General features: G+C 34.1%; 1 protein-coding gene across 1 annotated transcript in view; it reads right to left on the bottom strand.

Annotated features, from left to right (window-relative positions):
• KCNH8 (potassium voltage-gated channel subfamily H member 8) overlaps positions 1-20,375 on the bottom strand; it is a 318,741-nt gene that overhangs the window by 124,940 nt on the left and 173,426 nt on the right. The window lies entirely within an intron of this gene.

Here is a 20,375-nt window from a genome sequence, read left to right as displayed (position 1 = left end):
TACATGCATAAACAATCTTTTGTGGCATGTAGTGCTGGTATCATGTATAATGAGTAAATAAGTAGGGCATTTAGAGTATTACTATACATACTGTATGTCATTTATAGAATTTCCAAAAAATTAATCATAATATATCCCATCGAAATTAGGCAGAATATAATTGAATTCTCTGATGATTCGGATGCCATTTAATCGTTTTGAATGATAATCAATTTGCCTTGTTGTATTTCAGTTTTACATAAACATGATTAAAATAAAGACAAATAATAGATACAACTGTGTACATGTTCTGTTTTCATATTGTTAAAGGCCTCCAAAAATGAGTGTTTCATTTCTCTCCCACACTATGTGGCTATGCATGTGGACTAAAAATTAGGAAAGTTAAACTCATTTTTTCTAGTTTGATTTCCTTGAGAGCTATGGAATTAGAAAGCAAAAAAAAAAGGTTAAATTCAATATGGCACAAATAAGTAGATTTCTTTATGAGCATGCATGCTAGATGGGAAATAATTTTAAAATCATATTGGCTTACTTGTTAAAAAGTAAATTAAAATGTAATGGTGTGCATTAGAGCATGTGAACCACATACAAATAATTAATATCTTCATTTAGCCATTTCTTTAAAAATTAATCAATGTAGTACAGTAAGGGTGGAGAGATATTTAACTAAACTAGCTGCCAGACTAATATTCTGAAGATATGCTGTCTTTTTTTCATTGCTTTGAACACAGTATGATGCCACAGCAAATTTGAGCTACAAGGAGTGGTCAAATGAATACCTGAGAGCTGATTGATGAAGAGGCTTAAGGGACTAATAATCCTAAAAATTACTATAACTGATTGCCAATATTAGTGCATGAGATTTTCATACCACTCAACCTTTGCTTATTTTGTCAGCATTTGTCCCTCTTGCTTACCTGAAAGTGAAGGATTTATGAAAAAGAAAGGACAGCATATTTAGTGAGAAAACAGCATTTAAGGGCAATTGCATTTAGAAAGAAAAACAAGGCTGAAAGAAAGCAACCAGAAGGATCACGGCGTGCTGGAGGCTGTTGGCTTCTGTTTTGTACTAGTGTGGCCAGTGTTACCCTGGTGGACTCTTTTATGGTTTTGACTTTCAACATCATCATGTGGACTCATATAGAAGAGAAGAGACCTAAAAGTTCTCTATCTCAATGTGTCTTCAAATGCAGGAACTCCATCCATATTATCCTTCATAAAGATGTGATCAACCAGTCTTTCAATGTTTACAGCAATGATGAGCTCCTCGCTTTTTGAAAACACTATCTAAGTTTGACATGTCCATCCCTAGGTATTTCTTACTTTCCTCAAGATGACTTCCTCCTTGTAACACCCTCCCCTTGGTTCTGGTTTTGTCCTTGGCAGTGACATAATACACTGTCCTCTCCCACCCAAAAGCCCCTTCTATAAATATTTGAGATCAGTTATCAAGTTGTCTCAGTGCTCCAGGCACGCACTCCTAGTAGATATCTATTAAAATCCCCACTAATCACCTATAAGTAATTATTTTATTATATTGTATGACTTTGTACATTGTTTTCATTTTATTGTATGTTTACCACATGTGGAAGTCAAAAGACTTCCACAAAATATGCACATTAGTATTTGTAAAAACTACCAATTTGAGTACCCCATAATTTATTCACTTGTTCATTGATAGATAACTCCAAATTAGATATTGAACTTTGGAATTAGTGGATCATTTTTTAATAAAAATAATTTAATGATTAGACATAACCACTGGAAAACCATGATTTAAGAATATGCTGCTTAATTATACAAAATCTTTTGGCTCGGTTATTCTGTTAACAGTTATAGTTATCAGGTGGTCAGACTTCCAAATCTAAGTACAGTAAAAAATATAAAGACTATTGTATCTATAATATCTAGTCATGAAATTAAAAAAAAACTTATTAGAGTATTAATTTCACATTAAGTAAAATATTGATTTTCCAAGTAACAAAAAATTTAGAATTGATGAAGAATGAGTTACATAATTTTAAAATATGTTAATACAATTAACGTTTACTCCAATGTAAAATCTAACATCTATATTTTCATTAGAGAAAAAAATTTGGATTAAATAATAACGTTTTTTTATAGTTACATATCACTTTATGTTTTAATTAGAACTTTCATGTTCATTTTCATATTTGAGGAAAACAACATCCTTGGTTTTTGTGGTAGTCAACCCTAGCCCATCCTACAAGGCTATAGAGTGGCTAACAGTGAGAATCTGGAGCCAGACTTCCAAGATTATAAACCACTGAGCAGATATTACTTGGCATTGTTGTTATTACTACTAGTAGAACTACTACTACCATTTTGTGGGCTTCCCAACTAAGAAACAGGGACCATGAAAGACTTATCTAAGGTTGTCCACCATATTAATGCTACTAATCTTTTTGTTACTTTAAAGACATGATACACATAATATAATGGTGTTAAAATGATAATAAAATAATAATAACAGTGAAAATAATAGCAGATAACATTTATTAAATGCTTACTATGTGATAGGGATTGTTTTAAGTGCTTTACATGTATTAGCTATTTGATCCTCACTTGGTCACTATGAAGTACGTACTATGTCCATTTAGTGATAGGTTGCAGACTCAGAATTAACTTGCCCTAGATTACGCAAGTAGAAAGAGATGGAGCTGGAATTTATACTTAGAATCTGTCTGTATACTACTACTCAATCATTTTTTATTATGATTCTTTTTCTTCCAGCCTAGGAAGGGAATTCTCTGGTGATATCGGTGAATTGATTTTTGAAACTTAGGTAATGTTTCAGTCATAAAAAGATAATATTTAGTAATTTGACTATAGGTTGCCATATACAAAACTGTTCAACATATTTCAAAAGAATGTTTTTTAAATTTGCATGTATACTGTAAAATAAATTGATCCTAAGTGGACAACTTGATGAAGTTTCCCAAAGCTGATCATCTTTGTCATCACCAATGGATAGATATATAACTAGGACTAGAACACCAGAAGCCTGCTTTATAATCCTATCCAATCGTTAATCACCAAAAGGTCACTGCTGTCCTGATTACCATAGATTAATTTGCTGAATTAGTTAGGAACTTTATATAAGTGGAATCGTATAGTATATACTCTTGTGTAAGGATTACTTCACTAGACAGTGCATATGTGATTTTTTATCACTGTAGTACCATGGTACTGTGTTCACTATTTTTAATTGCTATATAGTATTTCATTGTATAATTACACAGACATTTGCTTCTTTTGAGTTGTTTCCAATTTGGGCTATTACAGTTAATGTTCTTAAATGATTTTGTGTATGGTGTGATGCAGGAGTCAAGATTTGTATTTTCCCAGGTGGACATCCAGTTGATCCAGCACCATTTTAGAGAACATTATCATTTCCCCAAGTGTTTCAGTGACATTTTTGTTATAAATCAGGTGATCATATATGTGTGAATCTGTTTCTGGTCTCTACATTTTGTTCCAATGGCCTATCTGTCAGATACTGACCTTTACAGCCCAGTCAGAAACTAGGTTTAAGCTATATTGAAGGATGTGTTGGAGCTATATTTAGGGACTCTCAAGAGCATTTAAAATATAGCAAATATACTTGACTTTCAAAGCAAAGTTGATTAGTCACAAGTCTTAAATGTTATATTTTTAAAAACCTAAATGGAATAAAATATTCAGTATTTGAAATAATGGAGTCATGCTTGATAAGGAAAAAATAGATTCTTACCTAAGCACATTATGATTTGAAAGTTATTTTTATGAATGCCATAAGTAAAAATTGCCCAAATATTTATGCCAGAATTGCATTTGTACTTGTGGTTTTGTAATTCAGTCTATTTTTAGTTTTTAGTCATTATGAACAGTAAAATCACAAAAAGATCAATATTATCAAGCCACACCCCTCTGGTTGCAGTAATGTATGAGTAGAAGCAGGCAATAATGCCAAAGTTGGGGCACAAAATAGTTCTTTGCTCTAGTTGTGTTATAATCCAGGTTACTGAAGTCAAAATTAAAGCTGGGAAGAAAAATAGTGTCTATTTTTCATTAGTTCTTCCTTAGGATTTTTGAGAGAGAGAGAGAGAGAGAGAGAGAGAGAGAGAGAGAGAGAGAGAGAGAGAAAGGAGAGAGAGAGAGAAAGGAGAGAGAGAGAGAGATTCGATGACAATTTAAGTTAAGTTCACCAGGCATTGAAGAACCAAGAATTCAATACGGTGGCTGAATAATCAAAGTCAAGAAAGGAAATCACAGGGCAAACTGAATTAAAAGTCCAATCATATGTGGAACTCAACAAGAAAGCAGTATTAGAGTGGACCAGGAGGAATTCCAGAGCCAGTGAATTCCAAGATTCACCTGGGTTATAGTCAGAGTTGGGGAGGAAGATGTGCTTCAGGAGATTGAATCTATCTTTTGGAAATGTATAATATCGAAGAGGTTACCAATTAGAGATAAAGCTTCAAAAGAAATTTTCCAGTTATTTCTATTTGTTCATATTTCATTCTCAAAGTTTTTAAAAGTTCTTTCTAAGCTTATTTTTTAAATGTATTATATGGTATTTCTGAGAGAAAACTGTTCTTATATCTGTTTATATAAAATATAATGTCCAGAGTTTCTCAGTAATATTCTAGAGAGAGTGAAACATAACTCTTAAAATTTATCAACTGTATGTTTTTCTACTTATTACATTTTCTACTTGTTTTAATTACTTATTTCTACTTGTTTTCTATGTATAGGGTAGTGGTTGTTGATATACAAATAACTAAAATTTCACAAAAACACATCTACTTGTTAAAAATGATCTATTCAGGTAGGGTCTTGTTCTCAAATTAACCTTTTATTACATAGAGATAGTTTTATGCCTGTTTTTCTAGCAATATGGATAAAACCACATTGTCTTTGTCAGGGCTAGAGTCAGAAGGTGCTACAAAATTCAGGTTACTTGGGATTGAATACCACCACAAACTGTCAGGCTAAGGTTTTATTCTAAGAAGTTATTTTCTGAGACATCACTCAAGAAACTGAGCAATACAAATGTGGCATTCATCTGTCACTGTATATTACCTGACGTGGGATAGTTTTGTTGAATTCTATTACCCAAGCTAATGCTGTTTGCTTATGTAGTATTTAAATGTCCATTAGTATTGATGCTATTCTGAATATATACTTAAATATAAGCAGGAATGTCTCCTTTGCTATTATAGGGGAGCAAAATTTGTCACCCCAAAATATGTCACTGACATATTGATTATTTTGAATTAAAGTTACTTGAGAAACAGCCAGTGCAAGAAGGACACTCTGATCTTTCTGTCTCCTTGAAAGCAGGAAATAAATCTCCTTCCTAGTGAAAGGTACCCTCCCTGCACCAGGAGGTAAAGAGAATTATTATTGTCAGAAGTATGAAATTCAGAGCTCAGAAGGCTGTGTAAATAAACTCTACTTAGTTTTTTCATTAATTACTATCCAACCCTAAGTGTCTTTGTCATGTTAGTTCCTCATATATTTATTGATTCTTGGTCTAAAAAGTATAAAAGCTTCTGCTTTGACTATTTATTTAGGCCCCATACTTATGGTATTTCCATATACATAAAATTAAACTTGATTTTTTTCCTGTTAATCTGTCTCATGTCAACTTATTTTTTAAACTAGCCAAAAGAACCTAGAAGGCTAAAAATAAAATTTTTTCTTTCTTGACACTATTCAAGAGATTCCAACATAACTGCTTCTCAACAAGCTTCAAGATTGCTATTAGTATCGCCCCCCCCCCCAAATTTTATTATCAGACTTTTCATGTGGATGGTCAGTTCAGATTTTCAATCTGTTATAAAAATATAACTCTTGGTGATAAGGATTAATTTCTATTATCTTAGTAAAGATGTCTAAGGCAGAGACTAATCTGACCAAATGTCACCCTCTGTAGCTGTTTGCTATTCTTCCTCTTACTTTTCTTTTATATAGTACCTTTATGAGAATATGAATTACTTGTTTTTGCTTAAATACAGGCCTCGCCACTTTGAAAAGAGCTGGCTTGGTGTCTTGTAATACACAACACTTGAAATTCATTCAAAACACGCAACAGCAAAGCTCTTAATAAATGGCTGGGGCAAAATAGTGTGTTTATTCATTTTGGAGGTAGAAGATTTGTATATTATGTTGATATTAGGTTCTGAAGCCAGTGTGTAAAGATTAACTCACATACAAAACTCACATACACCCAAAAGAGATTAACTCACATACACCCAAAAGAGATTAACTCACATACACCCAAAAGAGAACTTGAGTCATCCATAAAGGATGTCATTCTAACATATCAATTTTCATTAGTCACTGTGTCACTTTTTCTTTCAGCATTAAAAGAAATTGCGGTATATTCAGTTAAATAGCAAATGAAGCAATTGACTTGCATTTAGTGGTCATACTGTAGGTTCCTCAAAATACTAAAATCACATTCAGATTGATAACATCCCACTCCATGAGAAAAACAAAGTAACTAAGACCAATCCAGGGAATTGCTTATCTCACATCTTACCCCATATTCTATTTAAGTTGAACGATGGAGAAATTGCCTCTAGTATTTAAAATCGTACTTTGCTTTTTTTTCTTCCTCTTTTCCTCAATCTAAAATGCCTGTAATGAAACTCAAGTACATAATGTAATGGCAGGAAATGGTTGCTATCCAAAATTCGTATTTCCCTTTCTCCAGAGTAACAGAATTATAGCAGAATGAGACTTCCCACCCCTCTTTGAAACTAGTGTGATCACATGGCTAGGTTCTTCCAAACAGAAGTATCGTGTGCAAATTTTATGCTTTGTCTATAAAATTGTACACATTTGCTTTTCCATGCTGTTTGCTTTCCTATTTCTGCTGGCTGGAATGAAGAAGAACAAAGTGACTTTAGAAGCAATCCATTAAAATGGTAGAGCCACTGTCAGTCAGTCTCAGTTCTTGAATAACTACATAAGAGAACCATCTCTCCCCATTCCACCCTTCAATATACTGCCCAGAACATTAAGTGACAGAGAAATAAATTTCTATATCTTATAAGCCACTGAATTATTGTTGCATCTCTTGTTACAACAGCTTATTAAACCTAACTAACACACAAAGCAAAGTCCACGGCTCTCATCTTTCCATTAACTTAGTAATTTAACAGTTCCCAGCCCCATGAAATAGTGCTTTGGTGGCTGGTCTTGACAATCCAATTAAAATTGGCCTTTTATCGTTGTGGGCAAGGGACACACCCAGTACTCCAGCATCTACTAAGAATGGCAGCACTCCTGAGTGGTAGTTTTTCATTTACTAGCCAAAAATTGGTCAGCATTATTTCAACATAAACCCTCCCTGAGGCAGGCAGCTCCTGAGCATTCAATCTTCTTGGTGTTGCTTGCTAAAGCCAAGGCATTAATATGATCCATTGATGTCACTCCAGTATATATTTGCCAGATCTAGCAAATTAAATAAAGGACAGCCAGTTAACTTTGAATTTCAGATAAAGAACGAATAATTCTTTAGCACAAATATGTCTTATAATAAAAGAATTATTTTATTGTTATAAGCATCCTTTGCTATTAAGCCTGTCAGGAGAAAACCAGATGAGCTGAAATTGACCATACGTCTTCATCTCTCCAACATATGTGCACAAATCTACCCAACGCCCTTATCAGGAACCTAAAAAACGTGTGTGTGTGTGTGTGTGTGTGTGTGTGTGTGTGTGTACGCATGAGTGCCACCAGATGGATCCTGATGCAGAAGTGCACTATACAGAATAAATATGTTTCAGCACCACAAACATGAAACACCAACTCCTCATTTGCCTCTCTGCCACTAACATCTCTTGTTTTCGTTCTTTGAAAAAAAATCTTCATTATCTGCTATAGCTATTAACCTCCCTGCAATTTCTTCCTGTTTTATCAAATTTACACAACTTATATTCTAGACCTTTATTTCTATCATCAACTCATGTGCAGCAAGGAACATCCCATTACGCGCCTTTTTCCAACTTCTTTTACAATTGTGCATTTTCCTGCCCTATCTTGTATGTATGCAGTATCGCTGTGCACCCATGGAATGACCTTTTTAGGTCTTCACAACAATGTTTTGAAGCGTTGCCAATTTTGGACCTCTCCTCTTTGTTCACTATCAGTCTCTCAAATAAATGAATGAGAATAATTGCTTCTTATTTAGTACCCTCAACTTTTGCTTCATTCCAGTGTATTTTTTAGTTTTTCTACACTTCATAATTTTTAGATTATCTAGTATAAATAAAACTGTTTTGAAGGTCTCTAGAGGAATACCACCAAAATTATTGATTTCCATGGAAACTGCAATATAATTATACTATGGACACAACATTAGCAAGTTTAACATATGTAATTATAATCTTAGTTTAGTTATATGTGGTGATATGATAAAATGTCATGACCCTTTAGGATGAACATTGGCTTTAAAATAAAATTTAACTGGGTTCTAATTTTGGCTCTCCCACTCAGTAGCAGTGTGTACTTTGGAAAGAATTTTTTGTAGTTGTTTGTTAGTTTGTTTTTACCATTTCTAAGCTCCAACTTCTATTTGAGTAAAATAGAACTGATAATGATTGCTTCTCGTCTATTTACTCGACAATTATTTATTGATCAACTAATACGTACATATGGACTAGATTTTTGGGAGTACAAATATGATTGATATTCTGTTCCTGAATTCAAAGAAGTTATAGTTTGGTAGGGGCTATGTATAAATAATTTGGAAATTATACAATTATGCGATGAGTGTTCTGGGTACACCAAGAAAGAAAAGCTAACACAGACTTGGGAGGTAAAGCTTAAGACAGACGGGTAAGAGATAACTAGTGGGCTGTGTCCTAAAGAATGAATAAGAGCTAGCAAGTCAAAGGGAAGGAGAATGGATGCTGCAAGTATGCATTTATTTAAAGTTCAAGAATAGAAAGTTATCGAAGGGTTTTAAATAGTGAGATGACATAATCAGATATACATTATATTAAACAAAAAAAATAAAAACTTAGCCCTAGTATAGTAGGTAGATTCTAAGAGTATAGACAGGGAAGTAAATTAGTCATGGGTTGTAATTCAATCAGAACTGATGGTGACTGAAACTAACATAGTGGCAGTGAGAATAACAAGGGAGTGTATTAATAAATGATTAAGAGGTAGACTACAGGATTTTGAGTCTGATTTTACTAGGGGATTGGGAAGATGGAGGAATTTATAAAAAGCCTTAAGTTCATGGCTCATGGTGTCATATTCACAGATACAGGGAAATCCAGGAACAAAACTGGTCTGTAGTTCAGGGGGAGAAGACAGTGAATTCAATTTCTAATCTGTGGCATTTGAAGAAAACTGTGTTTCATTGGAAAGATAGTTTGTAAATGGTTGAATACACATAACGACTTTTTTGGAAGCAATTAGGCTCAAGAAATTCTTTGGGAAACCATCAACTCTGAAATAATAGGCAGTGATACAATCATACATGGTAAGTGTTTAATATAAAGGACAGAGGAGAGAGAGCCAAGAATAAAACTCAGGGGAAGTGTCTTAAAATATAGGAAAAAAGGAGAAAAGCTCATTGAGTAGATCAAGTAGAAACATCAAGGAAGGAGAAGGAAAATCAGGAGAACATAGTATTCAATGAAAGCCGATGAGAGAGAAGAGAGGGTCACTAGTATCAAAATATGGAAAGTGCTCTAGTCAGAAAAAGATGAACTCAAGCACTACTTAGCAAACAAGAGGCTACATGTGATTTAAAAACACTACTGTGGCTTTGTCACAATCATTAAATGAAATAATAAATGTAAAAATACTTGTTTACTGTTCAAAATATGTTTACTCATTTACCTTCATATTTCCTTTCTTTTTATAAGTGATTTAATCTCTTCGAGCTTCAATTTCTTTATCTTTAAAATGGGATGAATATTACTACCAAATTTAGTTCTTAATTACACTATACTATGTAAGGTCAGCCTTAAAAATATTATGAGATAGGAAAAAACAGAAATTAGGTCTTTGAAACTTCAGTCTTCTCAAAAAAATCATTGTAAGTTTCAAATGAGATAATGTAAATAAATATACTTTAAATATTTTAATATTTTCTATAGACATGAAGTGCCAATAATTTTCAAAATTAGACTTAACATCTTGCATTTTTCTTGGTGGGCCCATCTGTTTTATCCAGGCCAATAGCTGATTCAGCCCAAGTAAATTACAGTCTTCTTTACTATCATAGTCAATTCCCGGTCATGCTCACTTTCAAACACTCAGCACAAACTTACTGAACAGCTACTGTCTACTGCACACCAGGAGCCTTCCTGCTGAACTCTGCTTCTGAGAGTATGATCATTATCCAGTGGCCCTGTTTGTATTAGGTCTCTTCAAATATTTCACTCTAGCAATGAATTTATTTTGCTTGCAAGGCTAGGCTTAAGTAGAATTATGAATGGGTAAATAACCACAAGCATAGCCTATTTCTCTCCCCACGCACATGTACCATAAGTACTTATTTCTCATTACCACCTTGGTAAGCTCATTCTCTTTCAGATGTTCAGCCCTTGTGGTCTCTCATTCCACATTCCTATCAAGTTTTCTTTGATCACACCTTTATATTTCATGACTAACATAGATCAGCTCTAAATCTATTTTAAAATACATCACACATATCTTTCCTGCACTTGTGGAATCATACTACACATCTTACAGCAAGACTGCCACTGATATTTTACTGCTTGCTAAGGGTTTTTCAAGCTTAGACAAATTTCCCCAAACATTATATAAACTTTTCAATTTCTTCAATATGCTTTTTATCATCCAAAGCATGGTATCAGGTTTATATCAGGCCCGCCTTTAAATAATTCTTATTAGTTAATCAATAAAAAAGATTTTTAATTTCTCAGTGGTCACTATGTCCCACCTAGTTGAGGCCATACCACCTCCTTGCATCTCTATACGACCATAGGTCTCCCTTCTAGGATTGTCATCCAGAGAGGGACGACATCCTAACACCTAGCTTTTAGAGTTGCTCATTCTAGTCCACCATTTGGGGGTTTGACGAGCTCTTGGTGAGTTTGCAAAGAGGCTGGAAAGGCACCGAAATCCGTGGGATTTCCCAAGCTACTTGATGTTTGCTTAATGGGATTTGATTTGTTAAGGATTAATAACTTTAAAGTGGGCTACTTTGTTTAAAAATACTTTGTTTTTTTTTTTTAAATAAAGCAAAGTCATCTGTGACACCACATGAAAAAAACCATGCAGGCCGTTGTTCAACTTAATGAGCTATATTTTATATTTTGTTTATCTGAACTATGGTAGTAGGTAAACATTAATTTATTGACTACTATGGGTCAGATACTGTATTAGCTAGAGAAACCAGAGAAATAAATACATTATTCAGTCTGTCTTCTGGGATCTCATAGTTTATTTATGGTATGTGTGTGGGGGGAGAGAAATAAGCAATTATAATATAGGATTGAAGAGATGGTGAGGTAAACCACCTAAATAGTGCACAAGGGACATAACCCAGACTCAGCGTGATAGGGGTAAGAAGGGCTAAAAAGAAGACTTCATAGAAGAGGTCAAAGATGTTACTTCAAGGATAAGGAGAATCGATTGGGTAAAGAAGCGCTAAGGATATGTATTGTTATTTTTTTCTGAGAGTAGAAAATACAAAGGATATAAAAATAGGACGGATATAAAAATACAAAGGATATAAGGAATAATAATACAGTTGAAGAACTGCAAGTAGTCCTGTATGGCTGGAGCCACAAGAAGGAGAAGCAAGTGGTGATAAATAAAAGGATAGTGATAAAGAGTCCAGATTATAAAGAGTTTTCTATGTTATATTGAAGAATTGACATGCACAATCATTTGAGTGACATTACATTAGTCCTTAACAAATATTTAAAGAATTGAATAATACATAATGAATTACATATGGGCCCAGGTGACTATAATGTTTTCTGTTATCTAACCTATTTAAACAATTGGCCAATATATGGAATATATATTTGGTTTTTAAAAATTATTTATGTATTTATCTTTAAACTATTGGGGTAATGAGAGAGGAGGTTATTCCAATGGCAAATGCTAACTTCATTGATTGAAATGGGAAACATAAACCACATAAATAATTACCATTTTTACTTAGAGAATATGACTATTTTTAGGTACTACAAGAAAAGATATTTGAAAAAGTGGGAAGAAGAGAGAATGACATAGTAGAGTTCATGTCTGGTAAGAAGAAAATGGAAAAAAACCCTCATTACTGTGCATTAAGTTTCTAAATCAAGAACTCACATTTTCTTCTAGATTTCTAAATTTAGTAATATTCCATTCTTAATTTCCTTGTCTGGTCAAAACAAGCACTATTGTTTCATATTTTATGAGTATGTGCTCCTTTTCATAGTCTATTTACAGTAATATGTAAGTCACAGGGCTGCATTATTCTCGGATGTGTGCTAAGATATTTTTCCTCCAAATTTGCCATTTCGCAAATGTTTCATATTTAAACATAATGAATTCAGGTACATTGTGAAATAAATGTTGTGTTTGTCAGGCAAATACACCTCAATTTTCCATGTACATCTAATCTCCTATGGAAAAAATAGAAATAAATAACAAAAATATAATATTGAATATTGTTTTATCCAAATTACTCCTTTGAATAAAATGGCTGTATAGCATTTAAAAATTCAGAAAGCAACATGAACCTAGAACTTCTCACAATAGCTATTATTGTAAAAAAAAATATTAGCATGAACAAATTACATTTTAACTAGAACTTTATTGATCAGTAAATGCTCTAAGGATAATGTGATTAAAAATAATACTTTGAAACTGTTATGAGCTGTATATATTAATATTTTCTAACCAAATAATTCCACTTCTTAAAATAATTCTAAATGCAGGATTTAGAATTATTTTGCATTTGATATTCTCTTTGTTTGAAATGTTCTTCATTGAGATACAGTTGATTGTTTCCTTCCACCTTTATTTAAATGTCACATTCTTGATTCCCTTTCCTGATCACTTCGTTTAAAATTGCAGCCCATCACTTCCCCCTTTTCTGCTTTACTTTTCTCCCATACGACTCACCACTAACATGCTATGTATTTTACTTGTTTCCTATTTGTCTCCTATTGGAATATAAGTCCTATGAAGACAAGTATCTCTGTTTCACTGCTCTATTTCTAAAATCTAAAACAGTGCATGGCAAACAATGGCTTATGTTCTGTTAGCGAATAAATATATTCTTTCACAGCAATGTTCTTTATGACTATTTTATTTAAGTAGCAAAAAAAAAAAAAAAAAAGCCTTAAATGTGTAAGAATGAAGGCATGGTTAAGTAAACTGAATAGCTCATTTACATGATGGAATATTATGCAAATATTAAATGTTTACAAATATTCATAAAATGCAGAAAAATACTTATATTAAAATGCTATGTTAAAAGAAGGCATTTATATTTGCATAGACTATGATTAAGCTACATGAAAAGAAACGGAGGCAGCAACAAGCGGAAAGAGGTTTCTTTTTTTTTTTTTTTAGGTGAGGCAATCCTTGGTTGACCTCACAGATTGCAAGGATCTTGTCAGCTTACAATCCCTTATTTTTTAATTTTTTACACCTTCAGCACCTGGCCTTTCTAGGTGATCTCCCATCCAAGTATTAATCAGGTCCAACTCGACTTAGCTTCCGATATCAGACGGGATCGGGCTTGTTCAGGGTAGCATGGCCGTAGCCAGAAAGATTTCACATGGAAGCAGTAGTTGTGTTGGAATGGGTAGGAATGAGGGCCATTTGTTTTTCTCCACTTTTTCTATTTTAAATTTTGTATAATTAACATGGTATATCCACAGAGAAATTAAACTAATCAAAAGAAAATGCCTTGAGAATGTAATTAGTTGGTTAGAACATTGTCATTGAGTATGATTTTGTTCATAGCAAGAAATGGTGGGAATATTTCTAAAAATTTACACATCTGTCTAAGAGAATGATAATGTCAGTCCAAGAGAAACATAATCAAGCATAAACCTATTATTTTAGTCTAAGGAAAATATTAATTGCTATTTTTGAACCAATGAAATGTAGGAACACTCTGCTATGCAGTTTCATATGGTTAAGAAAAATACAGTGGTCATATATCTTGGGTATTCGCTCAATAGCTGATTTATCATAGCATTTTATCTTTCCATGAGGAATTCTAGCCTAAAGAAGCAATAATTAAACTGATAGTTTATTTGCAAAATATGTAATTCCAATCTTTAAGTGCTTAAGTAGGTACTTTTAAGCCAACTTATTAGGGATCTCTTACTAACGACAATGAAAATAGTACCCTACATTCCAATGCACTCTTTTTTTTCCTCTTTTTTTCCCTTTCCAAGATATTCTAACATACGAAATCTCTTTACTTTTGAGGTAAGACATGGGTTTGTGACACTTCTCTGGAAATATGAAGTGGCAGGGTAGTTTTCTGGTTTTTGTTTAAATATTATTAACCTCAGGCTTAGACTTATTCAGCAGAAAATAGCTGGTTAGCAGCCAAATGGACAGTGATCCATTTCCAGTCAATGGCCAATACTCAATATAATACAGTCCATTTATTTGATACTACAAATGTATTATCTGGGAATGTAAGCACTGGGGATACTTTCATAGTTGGGAGAAAAAATGGCCACATGGGGCAAAGGTCAAATCTGAGCCATGTCTATGAATATCATCTTTTGTTACTGTTAATAAGAGACTTTATTACTCAATCTAAGATCAGTGTTGAATGGTGGGAGTGCAGGTGTGCAGATATGGGGGTTGTGTGTCTGTGTGGACTTCTGTTGCTATCCTATATTTAAAAGCAGGTAGAGACTAGGAGAGAGAATGTGGTTATGCGAGAGGTAAGGAAAAAAGAATGAGAGTGATAGAGAAAAAGGGGGAAGGGAGGGAGGGACTCAAATACTAAGAGATAAAAATGAATGCTAATCAAAGCTTCTAAATGTGTTATCTGGGAATACCAGGATGCCAAAATCATCTAGTAGTAAAATTTATTCTGATTCCTTCATCACCATGAAATTTTACCTTTATTTTTAGAAGTCTTTCTCTCCAAAATCCAAGTCTGTATCTTTATTTTCAATCATTTAACTATGGAGGAAAATGACATATCTGTTTGAGCTTTTCAGGAAAATGACTAAATTATAAATTGGGGATCGCTTGTACAATAAAATGCCTATAATCTTTCAGTTTCCACTGATATTTATATATCTTACCCTAACATAAAGAGACACCCAAGAATGCTGAAAGGAAGTACCTCTTTTGAGCCTTGAATTTCTACTAGAGAGTTAATGAACTGCAGTCAAATGGTTTATGAACATGACTCCTCAGTTCTAAGTTAAATGGGAACAGGCATATTTATAAAGATTATGCACAAGAAAAAAAAGATTTGGGAAGAGGCTTTACAAAACAAACATGTATTTAAAAATACTATTAGAAATTGAACACAGATTCAGGAAAATTGTGAAGTTGTTGAATAGGGACAAATCTCAGTTGCTCTAAAGCTGATGATTAAGCCTTTAGCTAATGACATTCTTCTAGACTATGTTACTGGAAGCTCAGTTGTGCCTTTTAGTTCTCGTCAGAGCTAGGAGGGAAAAAAGAGGAGGAGATGAAATGTAAATCAATTTACTTCCTTGTTCCTAAAAGTTGTGATGGAAAACTAGATGGGAGAAGACACTGGAATAATTGCCTATAATATCGTTTGGGACCATTCAGTGCACGACAGATCCCAAAGCACTGCACATAAGGATGTAGGACTTAGGTAAATGTAAGATGATTGTATTTAAGAGAACTTCTTTCAGATTTTTTAAAAGAATGCTTAGCCAAGTCTGTAGACATAGCTGTAGAAGACTCAGATCCTTTAAATGGTAAATGAGTCCCCAGACACTTGTATTCCTGAAAGCTAAGGGACGTGGAATGTTTTAATCTACTTTATTCCCAGGATTAGCTGGATTTTCAGCATATACTAAAGAGGGCTGATTTTCTGAAAATAGCAGATATTCAAACAAACTAAAGAAATATGGATTTGGCAACTTTATTGACAATACTCATTAGTACTGATTAAACAATGAGTGAGCTTCTTAATAAAATTACCTCATTAAATCCTTACAATAATGCTACTATTTTGCCCATTTTACAAATGAGTTTAGGGTTGTAGTCCTAGCTTGGCTAGTAATTAGCTAGATCTTAGATAAATTGCATCCTGTTTTTCCCCCTTTCCCTTCTATGTATAAATGGATATACCTTAATTATGTCATAAGGTTATAATAAAAATTAAATGATATAAAGAAATAAGGATTCTGAAATAGCAGAATTTGGTGACATATAAGTGAAAAAAAAAGCACTGGTTAATAAAGCATCATAAGCAAAAGGAGAAGGAAATAAAATAATCAGAAATGACAAGAATTTAGATATATGTTCATTAGAAATATTACGCTTACAAGAATTCTGTTCATTAGTTGGGGTAAAATCACTTGTAAATATGTAAACTGTGATCTAAGAGCACTAAATAAACACCAAATGATGGTAATGTTGATTAATGAATTAAAATCAAATTCACATATTTCTAGGATGTTTCCTACCTGTGACACTGTTCCCACCGAGAACATATGAATGTGAGCTACCTAAATCAATACAGAGCATAACCTTAGAAATACCTTTTGAACATGTATGGGTATTTGGGATTGTCATAATAATTGGGGAGCACTGCTGGTGGGTAGTGGGCAAGTGTGCTAGACATTCAGTTGTGGACAGGATAGTCCACACGATGTCTGACTGCCCTTTATCCTACATGACTTTCAACTGTCCTTTTATGACTAAGGTAAATATAGTAAAGAAGAAGTACAACTGCATACCAAGTTTCTTTTGACTTTTAGTTTTCTAAGGAGTTCTTAGAGATACCAAATCAATCAGAGTTATAACTTCATGGCAAGCTTACGATTCTAAATTTTTGTGGTTCTAACAGCAGATAAAAAGAAGGTGCAAACCACTTCCTACACGGCCTCAGAGTAGAATGACAGGACAGAAGAAAGAGCATTCCGTTTGTTCAGAAAGGATACATCTTAGAACTTATGAAATGATCTAGTGCGAGGGGTCACAGATGCTAGAGCGGTAATTTAAAAAATACATTTTTAGAATGATACAGCTATCGGTAACAAAATATTCACTCGGCAGTAGCTCCAATAATAGGAACATTATTATTCACCCGGCAAAGAGTCTAGAGGTACAATATCTCAACTTTCTGCTCTGCCATCCACATCTTTTCTATGCCTCTCTTAACGATTAAGGATGTCTGCAGTAGTTACACACAACGTATCATCCCATCCATACATCCCAGAGGAAGAAAAGAAACAGAGAGACAGATATTTCTCCCTTACAGGTCTTTCTTCTCTTTTCAGGGGAAAAATGATTTCCAAGAATCTCTTTGGAACAATCTCTTTATATCCTATTAGACAGAACTTGTCCCGCACTTATCCTGCATCTGAAATTGGCTAAGGGAAAGGGGATTACCACTGACAGAATACTCATAATTCATTCTCCAGGTTTGGGCATACTACTGCCTGCACAAAACTGCATTCTTTGGGTTTTTCAGCAAAGAAATATGGGAAGCAATTGTTGAACCTATGGGTATGCTACAGTTTTTTTAGCACTGAGATTTTAGAGATTCCAACGATTTATTTCTAAATTCATGGAAGAAAGAGAAGGAAGTTGGCACTTCTTTCTCTCATTTTCTGCCTTGTTGCTTTAAATACAGGGAAGCAAGTTGAGTGAATTTTTCAGAAAATGGAATCATATTGATTATAAACTCTTAAGAAAACCTGATCCAACAACCAGGAGATCTGAGTCTGTTATCAGTTAGTTATGGCCTTGAGTATATCACTAAGGCACAGTTTCCCACCTAAAAGGAAGAAAGATTGAATTTGATAAATCACCAGGTGGTCATCTCATTTCAAGTTTCTGTAAGGTTTTGAATCTGCGGCTAAGTTATACATGAAGGTTTGCAAACTAAAATAATTTTATAAGCACTTTTGTAACTAAAAGCCAAACCAAAAATGCCCTATTGGTCGTAAAGAACTAATGTGGCTTACAAACAATTTATTTTAAGAAGAAGAGAGTAGTTAGAAAAGATTCAAACACATCATTCATATTTATATCTTAACTAGTGTAATTGCCTTCACATACTTTATGGTGAACCTATCCAGAAAGAATGTTTTTTTCAGTAAGTCTTCCCCAAATAATGTTACGAAGAGGTCTGGAAAGGAAAGAGTTCTGAAGTAAAAATAACTTTAGAAGGGGCTGGATTAATCACACTTAAACAGATTTCTTTATCACTGAATGTCTTGGAGGATTTACAATGCTAAAGTTCATTGTGAATCTCCAAAAGAGACATTACAAGCACTGTGATACCACGACAATCCATCTGATAACCAAGAAGGCTACTAAGTAACTAACAGGCAGGTAGTGTACACGGTCTAGGTATGCTGGACAAAGGGATGATTCATGTCCAAGGAAGAATGGGGTGGAACGGCTCAAGATTTCATCACGTGACTGAGAATGGCATGCTTAAAACTTACAAGTTATTTATTTCTGGAATTTTCCTCAATATTTTTGGACTGCAGTTGACCGTAAGTATCTGAAACCATGGAAAGTGAAACCATGGATAAAGGAAGACTACTGTATTATTTACCTAGAAATACATCTTGCTTCCTGGAACATACTAGAAATGGTGAAAAGAAAGAACACAGAAGATTTAGGGGCAACTACTAGGCGGCAAGCAACTACCTGGCTTGATGTGTAAACACGTCATCATCTGCCAATGAACATGCAGTACCAGAAGTGACCTTGGAATTTCAAATATCTAAGAACCAGGAAGAGTGGAAAAGAAAGTTCAAGATATAACCTTACTCCTACAACCAAGTTTTAAGTAAATAATAATAATTATTATTATATGAAATATTTGTTAAGCAGACACTCAGGCTTAGACATCTTAAATGACCTCTCAAGTTCTTGAGAACTTTGACCAAGTTACGGGGAGTCTTTTTAGAGTGCTAATTTATGTGTGTGTCATGGGTGGGTGGAAGAAGACATTCATAGTTAGCAAAGCAAAAGGTATAAAATGACAATGGATTGGTATAGACACACTCAATTTGTCTACAATGATTTTCATTTAAAATTCTTTTACAAACTGGGATGTTATTTGCCATTTAACAGTGATTTAATATCTCTTTACTGTTACACCTTTCCAATAATCAATAGTTTAAGTTAAAAAAAATTAAAGATAAATTTCCTTGAATTTGTAGTCTTTCCAAGCTACCCAACTAGACGACATTGCCATCTAGTGGCCTAAACATACTACAACCACCACTTTTGGGGTGGGGGCAGGGGTGCTAACTTAGCTCTGAGGGGTGTGTCTGGTAGATGCAATGTTGATAGTGATGTTGAAGCCACACCAAGATCATACCAACTCATCTAGAGCAAACGTGCTTATTCAGTTAGAGAACTCGCTCTGGCCCCAAAGCTTTACTAGCTTCACAGAGGAAAAAGTACCACCACCATTGAAACAAGGTTTTGATCGGCCTCACTTATTTCCTTTTCTCTGAACTTTCAAGATCCATTTCTCACTTCTTTAGTCACCAACAGCTTGAAAATATTTTTCAAACCTTCTCTCATCTTTATAATAAGGATGTTACCCTAAATCATCATGACCAGGTAAAAGAAGTAGGTATTGGCTTGCTAATGATGGTAAAGAACTCCCTAGGGATGAATGAAAGGTACAAGGAACTCCACAGAGAGTCAGTCTAGCCTTAATGGAGATCTAGAATTTGCCTTAGAATGAGCAAGCAAGGGCTAGGCTTTGGTCTAAACAAGACAAAGATTTAAGAGACAGGAATAGAGGAAAAAGCTGACAAGAGTGGAGCAGATGCAGCTTCACCTGAGTTTCCTAGTATTTTAGAGATGAATACTCTTAGTAAACATCCCTGGGGGCCTTTTCAGTTAAAATCAGATACTCACTGCTTCTCCTGATTTACTGGAAGGCTTATGTAATCCTTTGCATCTGCAACCAGGTCTCTTATGTCGAAACATGTCGAAAAGGCTTGGAAGGGCATGGAGAACCATGCCAAGGACTGGACCATTATCAGAACACCAATGATGGATTCTTGCCAAGCCCCATCTCTGACCCTGCACAGTTAAGATCATGATGGATGTGAGAGTACAAACACAACAGCCATTAAGTCTTTCTAACCCCATTTTTGACAAAATAAGGATGGAAACACAAAAACATGGGTTTAGATTGGTTCGAAATAAAG

This window comes from Pteropus vampyrus, unplaced genomic scaffold, assembly GCF_000151845.1.
Source record: "Pteropus vampyrus isolate Shadow unplaced genomic scaffold, Pvam_2.0 Scaffold1, whole genome shotgun sequence".
Taxonomy (NCBI): domain Eukaryota; kingdom Metazoa; phylum Chordata; class Mammalia; order Chiroptera; family Pteropodidae; genus Pteropus; species Pteropus vampyrus.
This window is presented reverse-complemented; position numbering and strand designations above follow the sequence as displayed.